The sequence below is a fragment of the Prionailurus bengalensis genome, chromosome D1, assembly GCF_016509475.1.
Source record: "Prionailurus bengalensis isolate Pbe53 chromosome D1, Fcat_Pben_1.1_paternal_pri, whole genome shotgun sequence".
In the NCBI taxonomy this organism is placed as follows: domain Eukaryota; kingdom Metazoa; phylum Chordata; class Mammalia; order Carnivora; family Felidae; genus Prionailurus; species Prionailurus bengalensis.
Window position 1 is genome coordinate 92,444,539 of NC_057346.1, and position 20,238 is coordinate 92,464,776.

Below are 20,238 nucleotides of genomic sequence, written 5' to 3' on the forward strand. Positions count from 1 at the left end.
TTCCGTTTGAAAGACAGTATTTTTAAGATGAAAGGAAAAACCCTGGCTAGGAGAGATTAGTGTCAACATATAGTAAAGAACTGTGTTCAGAATATATAAAAAGATCTTACAACTCTATGTAAGGTAGGGCCCCAATTTTTTAAAATATTTATTTATTTATTTATTTATTCATTTATTTTTGAGAGAAGAGAGAGAGAGCAGAGGAGGGGCAGAGAGAGAGACACACACACACACACACACACACACACACACACACACACAGAATCTGAGGCAGGCTCCAAGCTGTCTGCACAGAGGCTGACATGGGGCTTGAACTCACAAACCTTGAGATCATGACCTGAACCAAAGTCGGATGTTAACCAATTGAGCCACCCAGGTGCCCCAAGATAGGGCCCAATTTTAAAGTATAGCAAAACTTTCACATACACACTAAAGAATGTGTAAAGATGGCAAGCCAACATGAAATATGAAATATGTGAACGTCCTTTTCTTTATGAAAATTCACATTAGATCTATACTCATTAGAATGTTAAAGGTAAAAAAGATGGACAAAACCAAATATTGGTAAAGTTATGTAGCAAACAGGACTCTCATCCTCCTATATTGCTAGTTGGAATCCAAAATGAAACAGACATTTACAAATACAATTAGTAGGTTTTTTAATAAACGCAAACCTACATTTAACATCTGATCCAATGATCTAGCTCCTCAGTATTTATCAAAAGAAATAAAAACATCAGTATACAAAATTTTTGCTTGAAAATTCATAGCATCTTTACTCGTTATAGCCCCAAACTGGGCATAATCCAAATAAAAATCATCTTTATTTTATTGCTTTTATTTATTGCTTTATTTATTGCTTTATTTTATTTCTTCAACTGTAAATACTAACATCTTTTCCATATATGTTCTTATGTTTTGTTTTTGTTTTTTTAAGTTCTAATGAATGCCAGCCCACTGACTTCACACCTCAGATTCTCAACTTCTTTAAATTCATGACCACACTGAATGAACACAGCTGTGTGTAGTTATTCTATTTTAGATATATGCTAAGTGGACTTTTCTTCACAAATTATCTAACAGTTTTACAGTGGGAGGTGCTAGACATGAAATTTTACCAATTTTTCTGTTACCTCATAGAACAGGGCAGGGGAATAGAGAATGAGAAAGTCAGGCCTTCCACTATGTCTTTATTATGATTTTGCTAAGCATGTTTTAACAAGTTTCTGGACACTTAGTATGTGCTCTGTAACTGAACCAAAGTGCCTTCACTCCTTGGTGGGTAGCAGAAACTACATCTGGTGAGTTGTTGCACAAAGGAAACTTCATTTGCAGCAAATAAGGAAATCGCAGGGAATAGCTTGCAAGGACTTGGCTCCCCCACAAAGAGAGGGTGAATGGATTCCTTTTGTTTAGGGTTAGGATAAATATTTAGATAGGGAAGTCTTGTCATTGTCAGTAGAGGCAGGCATAAGGTCATGCATGGGACTTAAGGAAACACACCTACACACATTGCATGTTATGTAAATGAGTCTGAGGCTCCTCCTTGGGTGGAGATTTTAGCATTATGAGGAGGTATAGGTAATTGTAGGTCATTCCATAGTCCATCTGTGCAAGTTGGGGATTGCACTCAAACTGGTCTGTGTTGTCTGGACAGCTGGAGGTCTTATTAAGGCAGTTGCTATTGCCTGAAGGATGGTTTGGGTTTCATTTGCCTGAATTAAGAGATAAACTGGAAAAAAAAGCTTAAGAAAAAATGTAAGACAAAGGTTAGTTAGTACAAACAGGTGGGCAGTAAAGGTCAGGTCTTGGGGTCTAGCTGGTGATAGCTCCAGGTGCATTGAGAGCCTTAATGGCTTTAATATTTCACCACTCTCCAGGCATCCCGCTTTGCTATATCACTTGATAGTACTCTCCCCAGACTGAGTTAGTGGCCAGTGGGACATGGGTAACCTAACTCAAGTAGTAGCTTTAAATGATTAGGTTTTTTTCCCTCTTGTGTTGTGTCATTAAAATGTGAAAATCTCTGGGCTAGCCTGCTGGAAAGAGAATTACAGGTACCATCTTCCCCCTTCCCTATTGCCCAGGATACAGTCAACTGAATGCCTGATATATGAGTATTCCAGGACCAAATGAGCCACTGAGCCATGGCTAGCCTAAGTCATTGAACTGCAGGATCATTATCAAAATAAATGACTACTTGCTCTATGTTTGAGTTTTGAGGTACCTATTTCCACAGCATTATTGTAGCAATGGATAGCTTGTACCGTGACAAATCCTCCTGGTTTATGGTAAGAGATTTTGCTCTCTGGCTTAGCATGGGTCCCTGGAGATTTCTTTTCTCTAAGAAGATACCAGCTTTTAGGCTATGCTTGTACATATTTCACTTGGCTGCATCAAGCCGGCTTTAAAGATTCTTTCTCTTTTGTATGACCTCACCCTTCTGTTAGCAACTGTTTCAATACTGTTGGTGTTTTTACACACCTTTTTTTTAATTTTAGAAGTTTTGAACCTTGGTTTTACTCTACTATGTTAAAAATTCCCATAGTTATTTTAAAAATGATATTATCTCTCTCTAGATGAAGAGATTTAAAATACTTAAAGCACTCTCACATTTGAAGCAAGATCTATTCAGTAATTGTATACCATATAAAATTTAAAATCTTTAGTTTTCAACACAAAGACATATATAAGGCATGTAATATGTATAATCTACAATTAATAATGTATAGAGTATATACAAAATTCAGTTGAGTAAGTTAAAGATCTAATTGGTTTTTTCCAATGATTCATGAATCAAGTAGTGTCCCATCTAGCAAATAGAAGGGAACCCCGAAGACCTGTATAAAATGAAGGCTTTTATAGGCAGAAATGGGGTAGCACAAGGAGATTATTAGCAAAAGAATCAGGCAAGGTCATTTCCCTTAGTGAGAAGGGCAGAGGGTTGTATTATGAAGATTTCCTCAATACGTGCAGATCAGAAAAGTCCAGACTGATTGGTTTAAAATTCCACTACTGGGAGAGGCTGAAACTGTGATTAGGTTAGGTATTAAGTTGTGGTGGGGTTAACAAAAGTGACTCTATTTTGGTGCCTGCTTTTTGTTTTTGTTTTTCTTTACCCCCTTTCAAAAACTATTCAGATACCCAAAAGAGATGAATCCATAATATATTGACCATTCTTTTAAGAAATGTTTGGATTTAAATCAAGGAAAAACATGCAAAAATATATGTGGTTTGAAAAACAGTTTTGCATGTAATGCTTTCAGTACTTCTCATAAGAATTTTTAACCTCATAGTTCAATTTAGTAACTATAGTAAATGTTTGTTTAGAAATTTTGTCTAAGAATCCGTCTCGTTTTTCATGTCTTGGTCTAACCATATTAAGGAAACTTACAATATTTCCTCTGCCCTACCACATGCCTCCCACCTGTGAATCACTACCTGGGCAAACCCCAGAGACAAAACTCTGTCAAATAACATTTGATTAAATGGAATGACCATCTATCACCAGAACACAGTGATTAAAATGTCCTCTGTTATCAACACCATCATCCATTAGTTAAAGGCAGAATTCATTTCAGCAGAGGGGGGAAAAATCAACCAAACGAGGTACTACAAATTTGATTAATCAGCTTCTAATTACTTGAGACTCCTAGAGCATTTCAGAAAGGCAAGAACAAACGTACCATAAAAATGTCTAAAGATGAACCAAGAATGAATGTTGAAAGTTCACAGGAACATTTGTGCTCTTCTAGAGATTTTAGCAAAGTATTGTCCATGTTACCTGAGCAGTCTGAACTTGGCTTCGATGTGTATGTTTCCACTGACAGGATGACCTCTTGGCCCAATTTTTACCAGGATCCTCTAAATCCTCTTCTCAACTAGGCCTCAATGTTTGGACAACGTGTGCCTCTTTGCATTGCCCAGTTGTAGCAAGCATCTTGCAAAATCAATTTAGCAAACATCTTACCAGGTCAGTTTAGCAAGAATCCCCACTCTTGATATCTGATCAATTCTCATCCCCCACCATCCAGAAGGCCCCCTGGCCTGCCTTCAGCAAGAATAGTATCAAGTCAGTTTAACCCAAATCCCCTCTATCCTTGAGGTTTCCTGTTAGTAATTTTCCATATACTGATGCCTACAATTTGTTCTTGACTATAAATTTCCATGTTTCCTTGTATTCAGAATCGAGTTCAGTTATATAATGAGGTCTCTTTTTCCTTATTTCAGTATTTCCTAAATACTAACCTCAATGCAAATGTATTATAATGAGCATAAGGGTTACCCCAGGGCAGAAGTGGAAGAGGAGAGCACAGGCTGTGTACCTGTGGCTCTTGGTCTGTTAGCCCCAGGGTCTTGGAAGCCACAAGGTCTGGAAGCTGTGCCCCTGGGCTTCTAATGTGTAACCTATTTATCACTGTCCTTGCCTCCAGGTCAGGTCTGTATCATTCCCTCCCCACCAACTCCCCAAGGACTTGGGACTCTGCCACTGCTCATATCTAGCTTCGACATAACAAACTGAAGAGATGTTGACAAAATTCAATAAAGCACTCTTTACTCTAGGGTCTTCCTCTACTATACTCTTAAAGAACAAGGTAGAAACCAGTATATATTTAGTTTAAATGAAACAAGAACTTGATTTCTTACAAGGCTTAATGTAGGGTCTATAAACATGTTTTCTGAAATCAAGTAATATTTTCTAATTTTATATTTCTTAAAAATTAATGATAACCAATAGATGTCTACACAAAAGTTTTGATATTTGCTTTCAGAGGTATATAGCGTATAAATAAGTTCTCAGGCTATGTATTCCTATTGTTTTTTTTTTAAGTTTATTTATTTTGAGAGAGAGAGGGGGAACCCAAGAAGGTGAGGATCAGAGGAAGAGGGAGAGAGAATCCCAAGCAGACTCCACTCTCAGCATGGAGCCCAAAGAAGGGCTGGATCCCACAACCCTGGGATGATGACCTGAGCCAAAATCAAGAGTCAGATGTTCAATTGACGTAGCCACCTAGGTGCTCAGAATAATCCATTTTTAATACTCCCCCTAATCTCTTCCAGAAAGCATTTCCTCATTTACTTAAAATTGTATCATCAGTCCCATTACTCTGCCCCTCCATTACTCTTGTGGCTCCCCCCTTTCCTCCTATACCATATTTTGTTAGCCTTTTTGATAAAACTTCTATATGCAAAGAACCCTCTTAAACATGTTTCACAGGTAGCTAGCATTCACCATACATACATATGTTTATATCTGACAAGCACAAACTAAAAAATGTAACATACTTTAAAAGAAGTGAATGAATTTTACTTCTATAATCTAGCAATTTCCTCTCTATGGAGCAAAGGAAGAAGTAGCTAAAGTAGAAGTTTCATGATAACCGTTGAGTGCAAGAAGGTATCCTACAAGGCTGGAGATGTCTTTGTCCTGGAGAGATAGGCCAAGAGGTTGCCTGTGAAAATTCATACAACAGCAGGCTTCAAGCAAGAGTATTTAACTTGTCTCCTGGAATTTGGGGCTAAGAGTTATCGGGTCAGATATCACTCTGTGACTTTCTTGTCAGAACAGTTTCTGTGACGTTTTAATAAAAGTGAACACTTGATTCAGTGGGACAGATTTTTTTTTTATTTGTCTTTGTATAATGGAAATAGCAGTATTGGTGAATTGCTAAAATGGCAGAAGTCATGTGAAGAGCTTGATAATCCACAACCTTTAAAAAACTATTCTTGAATTTATAGAATATAGCTTATACCATATTAGGATACTTTCTACAATTGAACTTCTAATAGAGTTACATAGTATTTATCTTCCTAAATATACTTTAAGCAACTTGAATTAACATGGGATGTGGTCTTTTATGCAACTCAGTCACACAGTATAATGTTTCACATATGTCAGGTGCTTAAATGTTTGAGTTGAATGTCTTCATAGAATAATTAATTTGCCTGATCAAATATTTATATAGTAATCATGATTGATTTTGATTGTGGGTTAGCAGGAAGTAATTTCAATTATTTTTATTAGTTGTTACCAAATGTTTATTTGTGCCAAATAAACCAAAAATAACAACATGGAATTATACAACTGTAGCCACAAGACCAAGTTGTGTTTTTTTATTATTATTATATGAAATTTATTGTCAAATTAGTTTCCATACAACACCCAGTGCTCATCCCAAAAGATGCCCTCTTCAATACCCATCACCTCCCCTCCCCTCCCTCCCACTCCCCATCAACCCTCAGTTTGTTCTCAGTTTTTAAGAGTCTCTTATGCTTTGGCTCTCTCTCCCACTCTAACGTCTTTTTTTTTTCCTTCCCCTCCCCCATGATTTTCTGTTAAGTTTCTCAGGACCCACATAAGAGTGAAAACATATGGTATCTGTCTTTCTCTGTATGGCTTATTTCACTTAGCATAACATTCTCCAGTTCCATCCACATTGCTACAAAGGGCCATATTTCATTCTTTCTCATTGCCACGTAGTACTCCATTGTGTATATAAGCCACAATTTCTTTATCCATTCGTCAGTTGATGGACATTTAGGCTCTTTCCATAATTTGGTTATTGTTGAGAGTGCTGCTATAAACATTGGGGTACAAGTGGCCCTATGCATCAGTACTCCTGTATCCCTTGGGTAAATTCCCAGCAGTGCTACTGCTGGGTCATAGGGTAGGTCTATTTTTAATTTTTTGAGGACCCTCCACACTGTTTTCCAGAGTGGCTGCACCAGTTTGCATTCCCACCAACAGTGCAAGAGGGTTCCCGTTTCTCCACATCCTCTCCAGCATCTATAGTCTCCTGATTTGTTCATTTTGGCCACTCTGACTGGCGTGAGGTGATATCTGAGTGTGGTTTTGATTTGTATTTCCTGATGAGGAGCAATGTTGAACATCTTTTCATGTGCCTGTTGGCCATCTGGATGTCTTCTTTAGAGAAGTGTCTATTCATGCTTTCTGCCCATTTCTTCACTGGATTATTTGTTTTTCGGGCGTGGAGTTTGGTGAGCTCCTTATAGATTTAGGATACTAGCCCTTTGTCTGATATGTCATTTGCAAATATCTTTTCCCATTCTGTTGGTTGCCTTTTAGTTTTGTTGATTGTTTCCTTTGCTGTGCAGAAGCTTTTTATCTTCATGAGGTCCCAAGAGTTCATTTTTGCTTTAATTCCCTTGCCTTTGGGGATGTGTCAAGTAAGAAATTGCTGCCGCTGAGGTCAGAGAGGTCTTTTCCTGCTTTCTCCTCTAGGGTTTTGATGGTTTCCTGTCTCACATTCAAGTCCTTTATCCATTTTGAGTTCATTTTAAGACAAAGTTGAATTAACTACTATGAGCCCCTAGAATTTTATGACTGGAATACAAAGGAGATGTGCTGGTTCCTTTCAGTCAGAACACAATCTTCCTGAACCTTATTGTATGTATGTACTGAGTCTTTTACCTAAGCCTGATTTTTCCATGGGTGTTAACGTTTTAAAAACCAAGTGGAGGGGCGCCTGGGTGGCTCAGTCGGTTGAGCGTCTGACTTCAGCTCAGGTCACAATCTTGCGGTCCGTGAGTTCAAGCCCCGCGTCGGGCTCTGGGCTGATGGCTCGGAGCCTGGAGCCTGCTTCTGATTCTGTGTCTCCCTCTCTCCCTGACCCTCCCCCGTTCATGCTCTGTTTCTCTCTGTCTCAAAAATAAACTTAAAAAAAAAAAACCAAGTGGACATCATAACTGTCATATATGCTTTTGTAGTCACTATAGTACCAGTTAGGGACTGCTATTCTGTATTTGTTGGTGTATTGATATCAAACGTCATCATAATGAAAAAAAATTTTTAAAAACCTCACAATAGTCCCATCTTCCTATTGGCTTTCACTTCAGTAGAAGTTTATAAAGACAGAAGCCTTAAAGGCAGGGGGCACAAATATAGGTAAACAGGTGAGGTTGTTAACAGAAAACCTTAAATATTAACATAAGTTAATAACCCTAAAAGAAATATGAATGTGAGGTACCTGATATAATAGTAGCATATTATAGAGAGATTTAAACTAGTGAGAGGTTAGGGAATTTTCTTTGAGGAAGTAAGATATAAAAAATGATATGTTAATTTGTGTTTTGAAATGTTTACTTTAACCGCACTGCAAATAACTGATTATATGTACAGTGTATATACAGTATATATAGTTGAACTCATTAGAGCTAAGGTGGTAGCAGTAGAGTTGGTAGGAGCAGATTTAAAACCTATTTGAGAGGCAAGATCACAAAGCTAAGAAATGGACTGAATATGGAAGAGTGAAAAGGAAGGGAGATATTAAGAATAACTCTTACATCCTTGGCTTGCCTGTCTGTTATCAATAAAAATCTAGAAAAAGAAGCTTATGTAGTATGGTAGTAAGGTTCCAAGATGGTCCTCAACAATCCTTTCCATTTGGTATGCACATTTTTGTGTACTCCTTTCTCATTCTGAATCATGATTGACCTAGCGACTGAGGGGATACTATGGAGTTGATCTATCTTGGTCTCTTGGATTGCTCCCTCTGGGAGAAAGTGTCTATCATGTTTTGAGGACACTTCAGCAGTTGTCAGGTGAAGCCCCTGTGGAAAGTAACAGGCCTCCAGATGAATGACAGTACTGACTGGCCAGATATGTGAGTAGGGTACTTTAGAAGTATAACGTCATCTTTAATCAAGGCTTCAAATGACTGCAGTCATGAACATCTAACTAAACACCAAGTCAAAACAACTTAGCCAAGTCACTCTCAAGTTCCTGACTTAAAGAAACTGTTACAGATAATTTTTTTCTTTAACATTTACTATTAAGCCACCAAGTTTGGAGGCCATTTTTTACACAGAAATAGATAACTAAAACATGCAGGAAGTCTTTAAGTTTGTCTTTGGTCATATTAAGTTTGCGTGGCTTATGTGAAGTATGAAAGAGGAGGGAAATTGGCTATTGAATACGACCCTGAAAGTTGAGAAGTCTGGATTTGATATCCAAAATAAGGAGTGACCTAGTGGTCACTGGTAATTGAAATCACCTACGAGAAGAAGATAGAAATAGAAATTAGGCCTATGAGAGAACTTTGGGGACTTAACACTGAATGGCTGGGAAGAAGAGGGTAGGAACACAAAGAAATACAGACAAGTGACATGGGAGTAGGAAGAACACAAGATGTTCAGAAGAATGTGTAATTTAAGAAGGAAGATATGGCCAATAGCATAAAATGTCGAAAGGTCTCATAATGAGGGGTCAAAAAAGTATTAGGGATATAGAAACCTAGATTCCTGATCTTATAGAGAATTGCTTACATGTAACACTTTGGGAGGAAGCCTAGTTGAAGTCCACTGAGAAAGCTAGAGACTATGGAGAGAGTATTAGAACAGCTTATGAACTGCATTCTTCAGAAGCATCAACTATGTAGCAATTCCAAGTGTTTTCTAATTTGGCCACCTGGAGGTCATACTGAATCATATTCATGGTTCATTTGTACAGTCTAGAGATTAAGTCACATCTATTACTCTTGAATTGTGATTTAGCATGATGATCACTTAATATTAAGGCCATCAAAATAACGATAACAGAAAACACAAGGCTCATGTTAATATTTTATGTTCTCTAGTGTAATCTGATAGAAAAACACCATACTTAACAGATTCAAAAAACTTCATAATACAGAGGAAACAATGGGGAAAATAGAAGAATGACATAAGAAGTAAAAAATTATTATGACTTCTTACCACAAACTTGGTAATAATGGACATATTTGCTTAGACGTGTGTGTCAATAATTATAGGAGAGAAACCTACAAAATGTACCAGAAACATGATGTGGCTAAAAGAGGAAAGGAGCATGAGAGAACACCCCAACTAGGGACTCAAACCTAGAAGTTCCACAAGAATGTGATTCCAAATCCATGGGTGGTAGAGTTCTATTAGTGATTTGTTTTCTTTCCTTTTTCATCTGCTGTCACAGCACTATGCCACTTCACAAAGCTCCATATTGCCACCTGCCACAGTACATATGATATTACACTCCCTTGAAAATGGAAATAGTGACTATTATCTCTTACAATCACTTTTAAAATTGAAACTCTTTTATCTCTTTACAAAGAAGAAATTTCTTATATATTTCTTTGTTAAGAAGGAATATTTAGATGAGACAACGGTAGATCAAAAATAAAATTCCTTCTCTCATTTCTAAGTATAAATAAATCAGGTACTTAATGTCACAGTAATTCAAAGAACTCAAAATTTATATTTAGCTACATATTGCATTTCATTATACTTTGATATGCCCGACAATATAAATCAGAGGCATTTTCTTGAAATACTGTTTCTCAGTTTAACACCTCATATTCAAAATGAATACATATGTATTATTGCATCCTTCCTAACCGTCTCCCCTTTAAATTAATCTTGAATGATGCATAGCTGTGCTTTGCTCATTCATGCCTATTCATATTGTATATCTAAAATGATTTTAAGTCCATATTGTAGGCATTTTATATGTAGTAGAATTTTTGGTCTTACAGTTCTAATGAAATCAAAGATTTGTTCTTCATTACTTTTTCCAAATCACAGTCCTAAAGGTTAGAAGTCCAGGTGGGACTAGGTTCTATGTTCAGGGTCTCACCAAGGTGAATTCAAAGTGTAGGACAACTGCATTCTTACTGGAGACTGGGGTTGTCTTCCAAAATCATTCCTTTTCTTGGCAGAATTCAGTTCTTTGTCGTAGTGGGACTGATGTGCTCCATACTCGGCTGGCTCTCTGCCTGAGGACCTCTCTCAGTTCCTCAAGGCTGACACATTTCCTCTCCTGGGGCCTATTTTATCCCCAACCCAGCAAGAACACATCCAGTCCTTCTCATTTGTTAAATCTCTCTGGCCTCTTCTGCAAAAATACAAAGAAAATTGTCTGTTTTGAAGGACTCATGAAATTAGATAAGGCCCAGCAAGATAATTTCCCTATCTGAAGGTCAACTGTGACCTATAACCCAATCATCAGAGTGATATCTCACCTTATTTACAGGAAATTAAGGTGTGACATCTTTGGTTGTCATTTTAGGAATTGTTTCCCAAACCAAGGGAAAAAAAGTGTGATTTCTTCACAAAGTAAAAAGCAACTCTACAATGGTGTCTTCAGACGGTGGCATCTTGACACATATGTTATCTTGCCTACATCTGTTGCCCAAAAGGCAAGGTCAAGTTACATAGTTAGCCTGTATGTCCTCCCCACCACAAATATCTGTCTGGGTAGCATTTAATGTTAATCACATTCTCTTGCTTTCCATTAGAGTAATTGTTTGTCCCTCCTTCTCCTGTGGAAGATTATTATGTCTACAATCCATCTACATAAGTGTTATGGGTTGTAAATGTATATCTTCTCCCTGGGGGACTATTATATACATAATCTGTTACCTTTTTCCATTAAGCTAATGAATGGTTGACACTTGTGATTAGAACAATCTGGCATCCTTAAATGTTGTCTTAAAAGTAAAAAATTGAAATGGTCCGTAGTCAAACCTACTGAACAACATCTGTTTTGCACTCAGCATATGGTAAAAAGTTCTTGCTTCCTACAGACAACAGAAGACATTAAATGGATTATGGCTTGATTCCTCCTCTATGTCAGCCAAAGCAAACTTGCTGATTCAACAGTTTAGACTATGAGTTTGGCTTATTTAACAATTAAGAAAAAAATATATTTTTTAAGAATGACTATTTCCTCTTTTTTTAATGTTTATTTTGAGAGAGAGAGAGAAAGAGAGGGGGAAAAATGAGCGGGGGAGGGGCAGAGAGAGAAGGAGACAGGATCTGATGAAGGCTCTGTGCTGTTTGGAGCTCTGTGGAGTTTGGAGTATGACAGCACTACTTGAACTCACCAACAATGAAATCATGACCTGAGCTGATGCTTAACCAACTGAGCCACCCAGGTGCTCCTAATTAAGAAAAAATTTTTTAAAGAAAAGTTTTGGATAACTTTTATTTATCATTGATTACTATAAATGACCACATTTAATCACAAATAATGGCAACACAACTATATGTAAGTAATAATCTCAAATTATGCCAACAAAATTATATACAAGTAATAAGTTGGATTCTAATCATTGGAGCACTCTGTGAAAAGACATTTGATTCTTTTCACCAGTAATTCAAAAGATTCAATAAAAGGAGATGTAACAAAAGAATATATTTTAAATGAAATCCCTTGGTTTGAAATTCAAAAGTATATTATAATCTTCAGGTTTAGCTTTGAAATGTGTGAAGATACAGGTGACTCTTCTGAGATGCTCCAGATTTGACCTCTCCCATGAACTTCACCCTATATATTCAACTGATGCTAGACTATCTCCACCTTAAAATTCCTACTTTCAAGAAATAGCAAACCCAGAAATTAACATTGGTATTCATTCCTTAAAATTAACTTTTTCTCTTTCCCAACTTTTATATTAGTACTGCAATGATTTTTTTACAACTAAACTAAAATCTTAGAAAAAAATACTGGTCTATATATTTGCCCTTAATCTTCTAAATTCAGCTTCTCACTAAAGCTTGTCCTCTAGTGTTTTCTGCTTGTTCCACTGTGCCTTTAGTCTACTGCTTTATCACCTCACTCCTAAATTACTATACGATCTGGTAACTGGTTCCTTTACCTTCAGCAATCTCTGTCCACTTCAGCCAGACTAATCCTTATGAAACACTGGTTTCATCATGTCAGTAAAGGACTCAAGGACTGATTACAGCTCCCCACTTGAGATCAAGTCCAATTTCCTTCCCTTGATGGTAAGCCAATCATTCCTTCAACTTTATTTTCTGCTACTTTTCACATACACTCTCTGTTGCAGTCTTGTTTATGTTCTCACCATCCTCCTAAAAACTTTTTTTTAATCAATTTTGCTGCCACCAAATTGCAGCATATTATGCTGCATCATATTCTCTGTTTCGATTTCCCAATTCCTGTCTACTCAAAGCTCACTCATTTTTGACCTTACATAATATATAAACACTTTAAAAAATGACTCTATATTCCCTTCCAAGATGCACATATTTTGGCTCTGAAGTGTATACAAACGCACACATTCACATATATACATACACATTATTGTCTAATAGGTTCGTAAACATTAGGTAATGATGCAATGTAACACTACATTCATCACTCGGTATATGGTGTCTATAGTAAGACTTCAGATACTGATTCATATGTTGAAATATAATTAAGCATACACAAAATGTTTGAAATTTTAAGTGGATATATTTTGATTTGGCTTAAATAGATCCCACTCACAACTCTAGGTGTGAATCCTATTGAGGTTAAGCCTGTGACTGAAATTTTTCTGTTTATAAGGATCATTTTAGTGATGGTTAGAAGGACTTCATTTGAGACAATGAAAGAATAAATTTCAAGAGTCTCAATAGCTTTGAGGAGAAAATTGCAGTCTTATTGCTGGATACATATGAAGTCTGTAACCATTGTGGTCATTTTTTGATTATGGTAACAATTGAAAATTATATTGGAACTTTCTATAGGATTTATGTAATATCAGACAGTTAAGTGTCTGGTTTTTTTGGTACATTTATTTTGGGTTCATATAGTTTTTACAATATATGTGATAGTTACCACTGTTGTATTCTGTATTGGATAAGGATACTGGGGCCCAGATGAGGAAACTAAGGCAGAGATAAGGAAACTAAGGCAGAGATAAGGAAACCAAGCCTTTATAGTGATTAAAATATAGGCAGTCTGTCCTAGAGCCTAAGCTCCTTACATATACCCTGTATAACCGGTCATCATATTGATATAATTTAGTCACAATGTAAGAGTCTTAGAGTCATAGAAAATATGGACAGGAAAAGATTCCCTTAAGGCATTGATTTAGGCATCATAACTTGCCTGAGTCTCTCCACACTTGAGTTACAAATGACAACATATCCTATTGCTTGTGGTTTTTATTATTTGGTTACTTTTGTCTGTTCTATTTGTTTATGTGTTAAGTTAGGGCAGGACTCATCATCCTAATTTTATCACCATGGGTTCAGTGAGAGGATGAAAGGTATTCAGCATAATAACCAGAAGTTATGAACTTGGGGTGCTCACTACAAAATGACACCCTAAATCTATAATGCGACTCAAACAAATTTAACTTTTATGGGTCATGGCGAGTCTTATTTTTCCGTTTTTGATGTAAAGTGGCTAATTGCTCATGATGTCATAAAGCAAAATTCACCACATGACTCACCACATGACAAAAAATTTCTATTTCCTTTATCTTGCCTGCTCATACAGTATTTAATACTATAATTAGCACACAAATACTGCAAGACAAATCATTTAAATAGTATTTGATTCACAGCATCATTAGTGATTCAACACAGCACAATTAATTTTCCTTAATTAAACATATCAATCCCAGGGGATAGGATGGTTTGAAAGAATGCTATTGGCAGTTGATTTATTTATCTGTTGTTTGCTTTGTTGACTTACTCATTTATTACCTCCAGGTCGCTGAGCCTGATCAAATTATAGTGGGAAGTTAATATTATAAAATGGGAGTCTCCTGATTTGCATGAATGACCTGGTTACACCAATACTGTTCCTTCACATGAGGTATAAACATTAATATCATTAATGTGAATACTTGCACTGAGACATTGCTTTGGGCCAGTCCATTAAATGAAATTTCAACATCCTCTTCAAGCAAACCACTCTTCCCAAGCTGATGAGAATATGTTGGCTATAGCTGAAAATGTTTTCCTGCACTTCTTGTGGGTTGTTCTAGGAAGAAATTATAAAGTATGTGTAATGTCTCCCTTTTAACTTTCTCTTTCCAAACCATTTTCTACCCTTGGTATCATTTAGGTAATTCCCATTATAATTTTTTTCTGGTTTAAAGCAAAATTATCATATATGTTTTTTACTATTTACTTATGTAGTTTTTTTTTCAGTTAGATTCCTGAGATGTACAGATGTATTTGTTTCAGTTGTGTATGTACAAGTAATACATAATAATGGAAAAAAAATATCTAAAAGGGTAATGCAGTTAAATGATAATACTGAAGTCACTGAAATATAATAACACGTAGTTGGTAGTTGGTCACAATGTTTTGGACAGATATGAAGCATCTAGCTATATATTTACTTAGTAGTATCAACTATATTTAGAAAAATATGACCTCCAAGGCCTAGAATAGGGCTTATATGTAGTACAAGATTAATAAATATTTGCCATTATAATTCATTATATATGAGCAGACATTTAAATATACATTATTACAAAATCTACATGTGTGTACTTTATGCATTTTTTCTAAACCTGCTTTATAATTTTAAAAACAATTATATATTGAGGTAGTCTTACATTTTTGCATTACTAATACAAGACTTTACAATTATCCATATCTCTGATAGAGGCCAATCCCTGCTACTTCAGAGTCAAAGAAACGTCCAGCTGGATTTAACTGATGAAAAGATAGCCATGTTTTCATCACAATTTTTGAGTGGGGCAATCAAGTAGGTTTTTCTAAACTCTAAAATAATTGAGCAGGTATGACTTTCTCCTTTGCTGAAAGTCAGCTTGTATGTTCACTGGTCCAGTTATATATGGCTTCATAATAGACTAGTTCAAAATTCAGTGGCTTAAACAACATGAGTTTTTTGTATCTTTCCATTAAGTGCGTCAGGAATTCAGGTAGGATGTGGTTGGACAATTGATTTGCTCACCTGAGATTAACTGGGGTGACCTGGGGGAGTCAGGCTGCTCTGGAGTGTCCCAGATGGTTTAACTGCCATGTGTGGTATCTTGGAGGGAAAAGCCAAAAGGCAGGGCTCAGCAGACCCCTTCCTCCTCACCACGTACTGGCTCCACCAGCGGTAGTCAAACTGATATGTTGGCTCTGGACTTCACAAGATCAAAGTAGAAGCCATGAGTCCTTTGAAGTCTAGGCTCCAAATTGGTGTGGTATCATTTCTGTTACACTCTATTGGTCAAAGTAATTGTTAAGTCAGTCCAGATTTAAGAGGAGAGGCCAGTAACCCCACCTTTTGATGTTCTAATTTTCAGCCATCTTTAAGTTTCCATGCTGAAAATAACCGATTCCAATATTTTTGTTTTTTACCAAGGGGAAACAAAACAAAACAAAGCAAAACAGGAAAGTTACCTGAAAATGATGCATATATGGCATACATTTCTCAAATTAAAAAAAATTAACTTTTATTGAGTTTTGAGAGATTGAGAGACAGAGAGTGAGTTGGAGAGGGGCAGAGAGAGAGGGGGGCACAGAATCAGAAGCAGGCTCCAGGCTCTGAGCTGTCTGCACAGAGCCTGATGCGGGGCTCGAACTCACAGACTGCAGGATCATGACCTGAGCCGAAGTTGGATGCTTAACCAGCTGAGCCGCCCAGGTGCCCCTAACATCTCAGGTTTTAATGTTTGCATCTCACACAAAGTATATGAAAATTGATTCTTTTTTCCCCCCAGTTTTTAAAAATACACAGCCCTAGACTTGCTCTTCCTCCATAAATATTTAGGAGAGGAAGAAAAGGAAAAGAAAACCTAGAAAACCTTCAGTGGTTTAATTTATGCATGCTGATTATAAAACAGTGAGAAAGCAACACATTATTCCTAATTAGATTAGATCCTCTTTTACTTTTTTTTGCATTAACTGAATGTCTAAAGTATACTCTTGAGTAACTAAAATAAGAGAATCCTATTTCTCTAGTCATCTTATTTTCTACCTATTCTGTTATACATTTGAGAATATAAATAAAAGGAGTAACCATCTATTGATAAGGAGATCTTGTTTGTTTTAGCTTGGCTGCAATTTAATTTCCTCTGCTCTTGAATTTCTGTAACCTTCTGCAACATTCATTTTATATTTAGAGAGCCTTTTTCCTTTTTTGTTTTTTTGAACCAATTTAAAGTAGTCTGTTTTTGAGAAGCTCCTGAGAATATTTGAAAAGCTATCTTCTTAATCTTATTGGATTTCAACTTTTGATTGTGTATACCTGAAAAATGGGCCTCGGAGCCTAGTCTGGCACTTACTGGCATGTCAATATTATATCAGTGAAGATGCTTCAGTGTTGAGAAGTCCCCAGGACATGTAGTGATAGTTCTTTATAATTTTGAAAGTTTCATGAGCAAATGCTTTAAAGATTCTCACTTCTGATTTCATTGAGAGGCTTAAAAAATGTTGAACAGATATGGTACATATTTTCCATTTTGATTTTCTCCTCTAATTGTTATAGACAGCAGTATGAATTTTTACCAAATACCTTTTTCAGCTCTTTTCTTGCTTCCTGTCCATTTCGGATTCTAATCTTTAATCCTACTACATTCATTTTTAAGCTCATTGGCTGTTATATATCTCTTCTGTCTGTCACCTGACAACTCTTCTATTTTAATCATGGTGCATTTCGAGAAATTCTGCTAGAGATAAAGATCACTAGGCAGAGATCTGACCTAGGTTTCACAAAAAGGAAAGCCATGTTTTAGTGAGATGGGGTGACAGTTGATGTGATGGTGTAGAGGGGAGGAAACAGGAGCCATTTGAAAAGAGAAATAGAAAAGCAGCATCTCAAAATTTCCCCCTCCCTGTTCGGCAGCATTGACAAGAGTAAGGCCAGTGTAGATATAAGAAATGATAATAATAAAAGTGATAAAATGTAGAAACTTAAGGGAATCAAGGAGATGTAAAGATAAAAACCCATTTTACTTTCATTTAACTAAGAGGGAGTCAAGGGTCAAGGAGACAGATAAAGTCCATTTTAACTTCACCTTAATTAGTGTATTAATTTACGTAAATAAGAGAGGACCAATTGATAGGATTTCATATTATCTACATTCCGATGGATTTGTGTGATGCTCTAAACCACACCAAGAAATAATTATAAGTATTCTTTTAGTATATTCTATTCCAAATATATTTTTTAATTTCAAATACTTAAAAAAAAGAAACAAGGAGTCTGTGTTTACCTTTAGAAATGGACCAATGAAAGATAAATTACTGATACATAAAAAAGTCTATATTGGTAAGATAATATTTAATTTGTATGAGTGGCAACAATGTCTTTTGACTCAGTTGTCAGCACAACCATACATTATATGCTTTCTGCCCAAATTACCCTGGGCATTATAATGTTGTAGCTCAGTTTCCCATAAAAAGATAGATTCTATTTCCCCAGCATTATCTGATATTAAAAATGATTAGCTTTAATTAAAAGAATCTAGAGAAGAATCAGACCTACATAACAATCAACAACATCATCTGTGATATTTAATAAATTGTAGCAAAAGATAAAAGTAAATAAGCTTTAATGTATGAAGCATATTATAGCACACAGGTTTATAAAAGAGGACTGTTTACTCAATATTTTTATTTAGTAGCCCATTAAAAGTAATGTTAGTATGTTTTTAAAAAGAGATCCCATTTATTCAGGTAAAGAGGCACCAAGTTCCTCCATTGTTGGGAAAAAGAAATAAGAAAGGACATAGTGAAATTTAGGATATACAATAAAACCTTGTTTTGCGAGTATAATTTGTTTCAGAAACATGCTTGTAGTCCAAAGCACTTGTATATCAAAGTGAATTTCCCCGTAGGAACTAACAGAAACAGATGATTTGTTCTGTAGTACAAAAATATTCATATAAAAATGATTACAATACTGTAATATAATACAACATAATAAAATACACAATATAAAGAAAGATAAACAAATTAACCTGTACTTAACCTTTGAAAACCTTTGTGGCTGATGTGAGGCAGACAAGAAAGAGGAGGGTTACTGTGTAGGACAACTTTCACTATCACTAATGGCATCACTGCTATCTGTTGGCTCAATGGAATCTTTTTATTTTCGTGTAACTTTAACAAGGAACCTATCCAATGACATTTGCTTTTGCCTCCTTTTGAGGATTTTGCAGAAATGTGGCATTGCATTGATGATCACCCACAATCCTGCAGTGAGAGAGAGAGAGAGAGAGAAGGAGAAGAACCATTGGCTCAGTTGTGATCATGTGACATTTGCTGTCATGTGCTATTCATATTGCAAGACATCACTCATTTATCAAGTTAAAATTTATTAGAAATGTTTGCTCATCTTGCAGAACACTCACACAACAAGTTACTCCTAATCCAAGGTTTCACTGTACTTAGATTTAGTTTCAAGGAATCACTTCCCGGCCTTTTGGCTAAGATCAAGTGTAGAATTAGTTTCATGGAATGCCCTGAGAGCTCCAGGTTTACTCCTGCCGCATATGTTGACTGTTGAGAATCCAAAGACAGCTACCATATTCTTCAGTCATTTTAAAGACATCTGCATTTACCATTGTGTAACCCCAATATATCTAATACTGCCTTAAAGAAGTGCACATTCAGGGTATGAAAATTAAGAGCAGTGAAAAGAAAGACAAAGAATTATAGTAAAAATGAACATAGGACAAAAAATAAAAGGCATTGCTTCTTGATCTACAAAGCAACTATATGGTTAATGCTTACATTTCATGTATGTACTGGGAAGTAATCTTTGTGCCTTGTTCAGGCCAAATAAACAATGGGTATTCTGTCTACTCAATATAATGATCCTAGGTATTGCTACTGTAAAAGCAGAAGCTTCCTCGACGTGGGGGGGGGGGGGGAGGGGGGGAGTCACTGGAAGCAAGAATATTTTGTTACACAGCAAAAAAAAAAAAAGACCATTTTAAATCATAGCATTGAAAATGAATAATAAATAGGTAGTTTCCTTCCTTCTAATGTAATGACTATGGCCCATTTCCCACCCTTTATTTCATTTGGAAGCAAAACATTCCACAGCTAATAGAGAGCACACAGGTAAGAAATTAAATCATTTATTTTATTTACTTCAATTTGAGAATTTTTCTGAAGAGGAGCTTATGAAAGAACCAAGGCCATAAACATTAGTCACCAAATTACTTAAAAATTTCAAGACCACTGAGAAACACTGACCATACTGTTGCAGTCACTCAGAAGAGATTATTTATATAACACCTGGCCGCACAAGGATTTTCAAATTTTTCTACCAGAATTGAGCATTGAAAAAACTATATCTAAGATTCTGTGAAAATGGCCTTCTATTCTATTGCCTCATCAAAGTTTTGAGATTCTATTTCTACTCTAACTGGCCAACAAAAATCTACAACAGCAAGAGTATGAAATTCAAATATTTGAGCAAGGTAAGGTATATGCTAGTATGTTTGCTTTTATCAAACAAAAAATCAGATTAATGAGGAAGTTTGATACAAG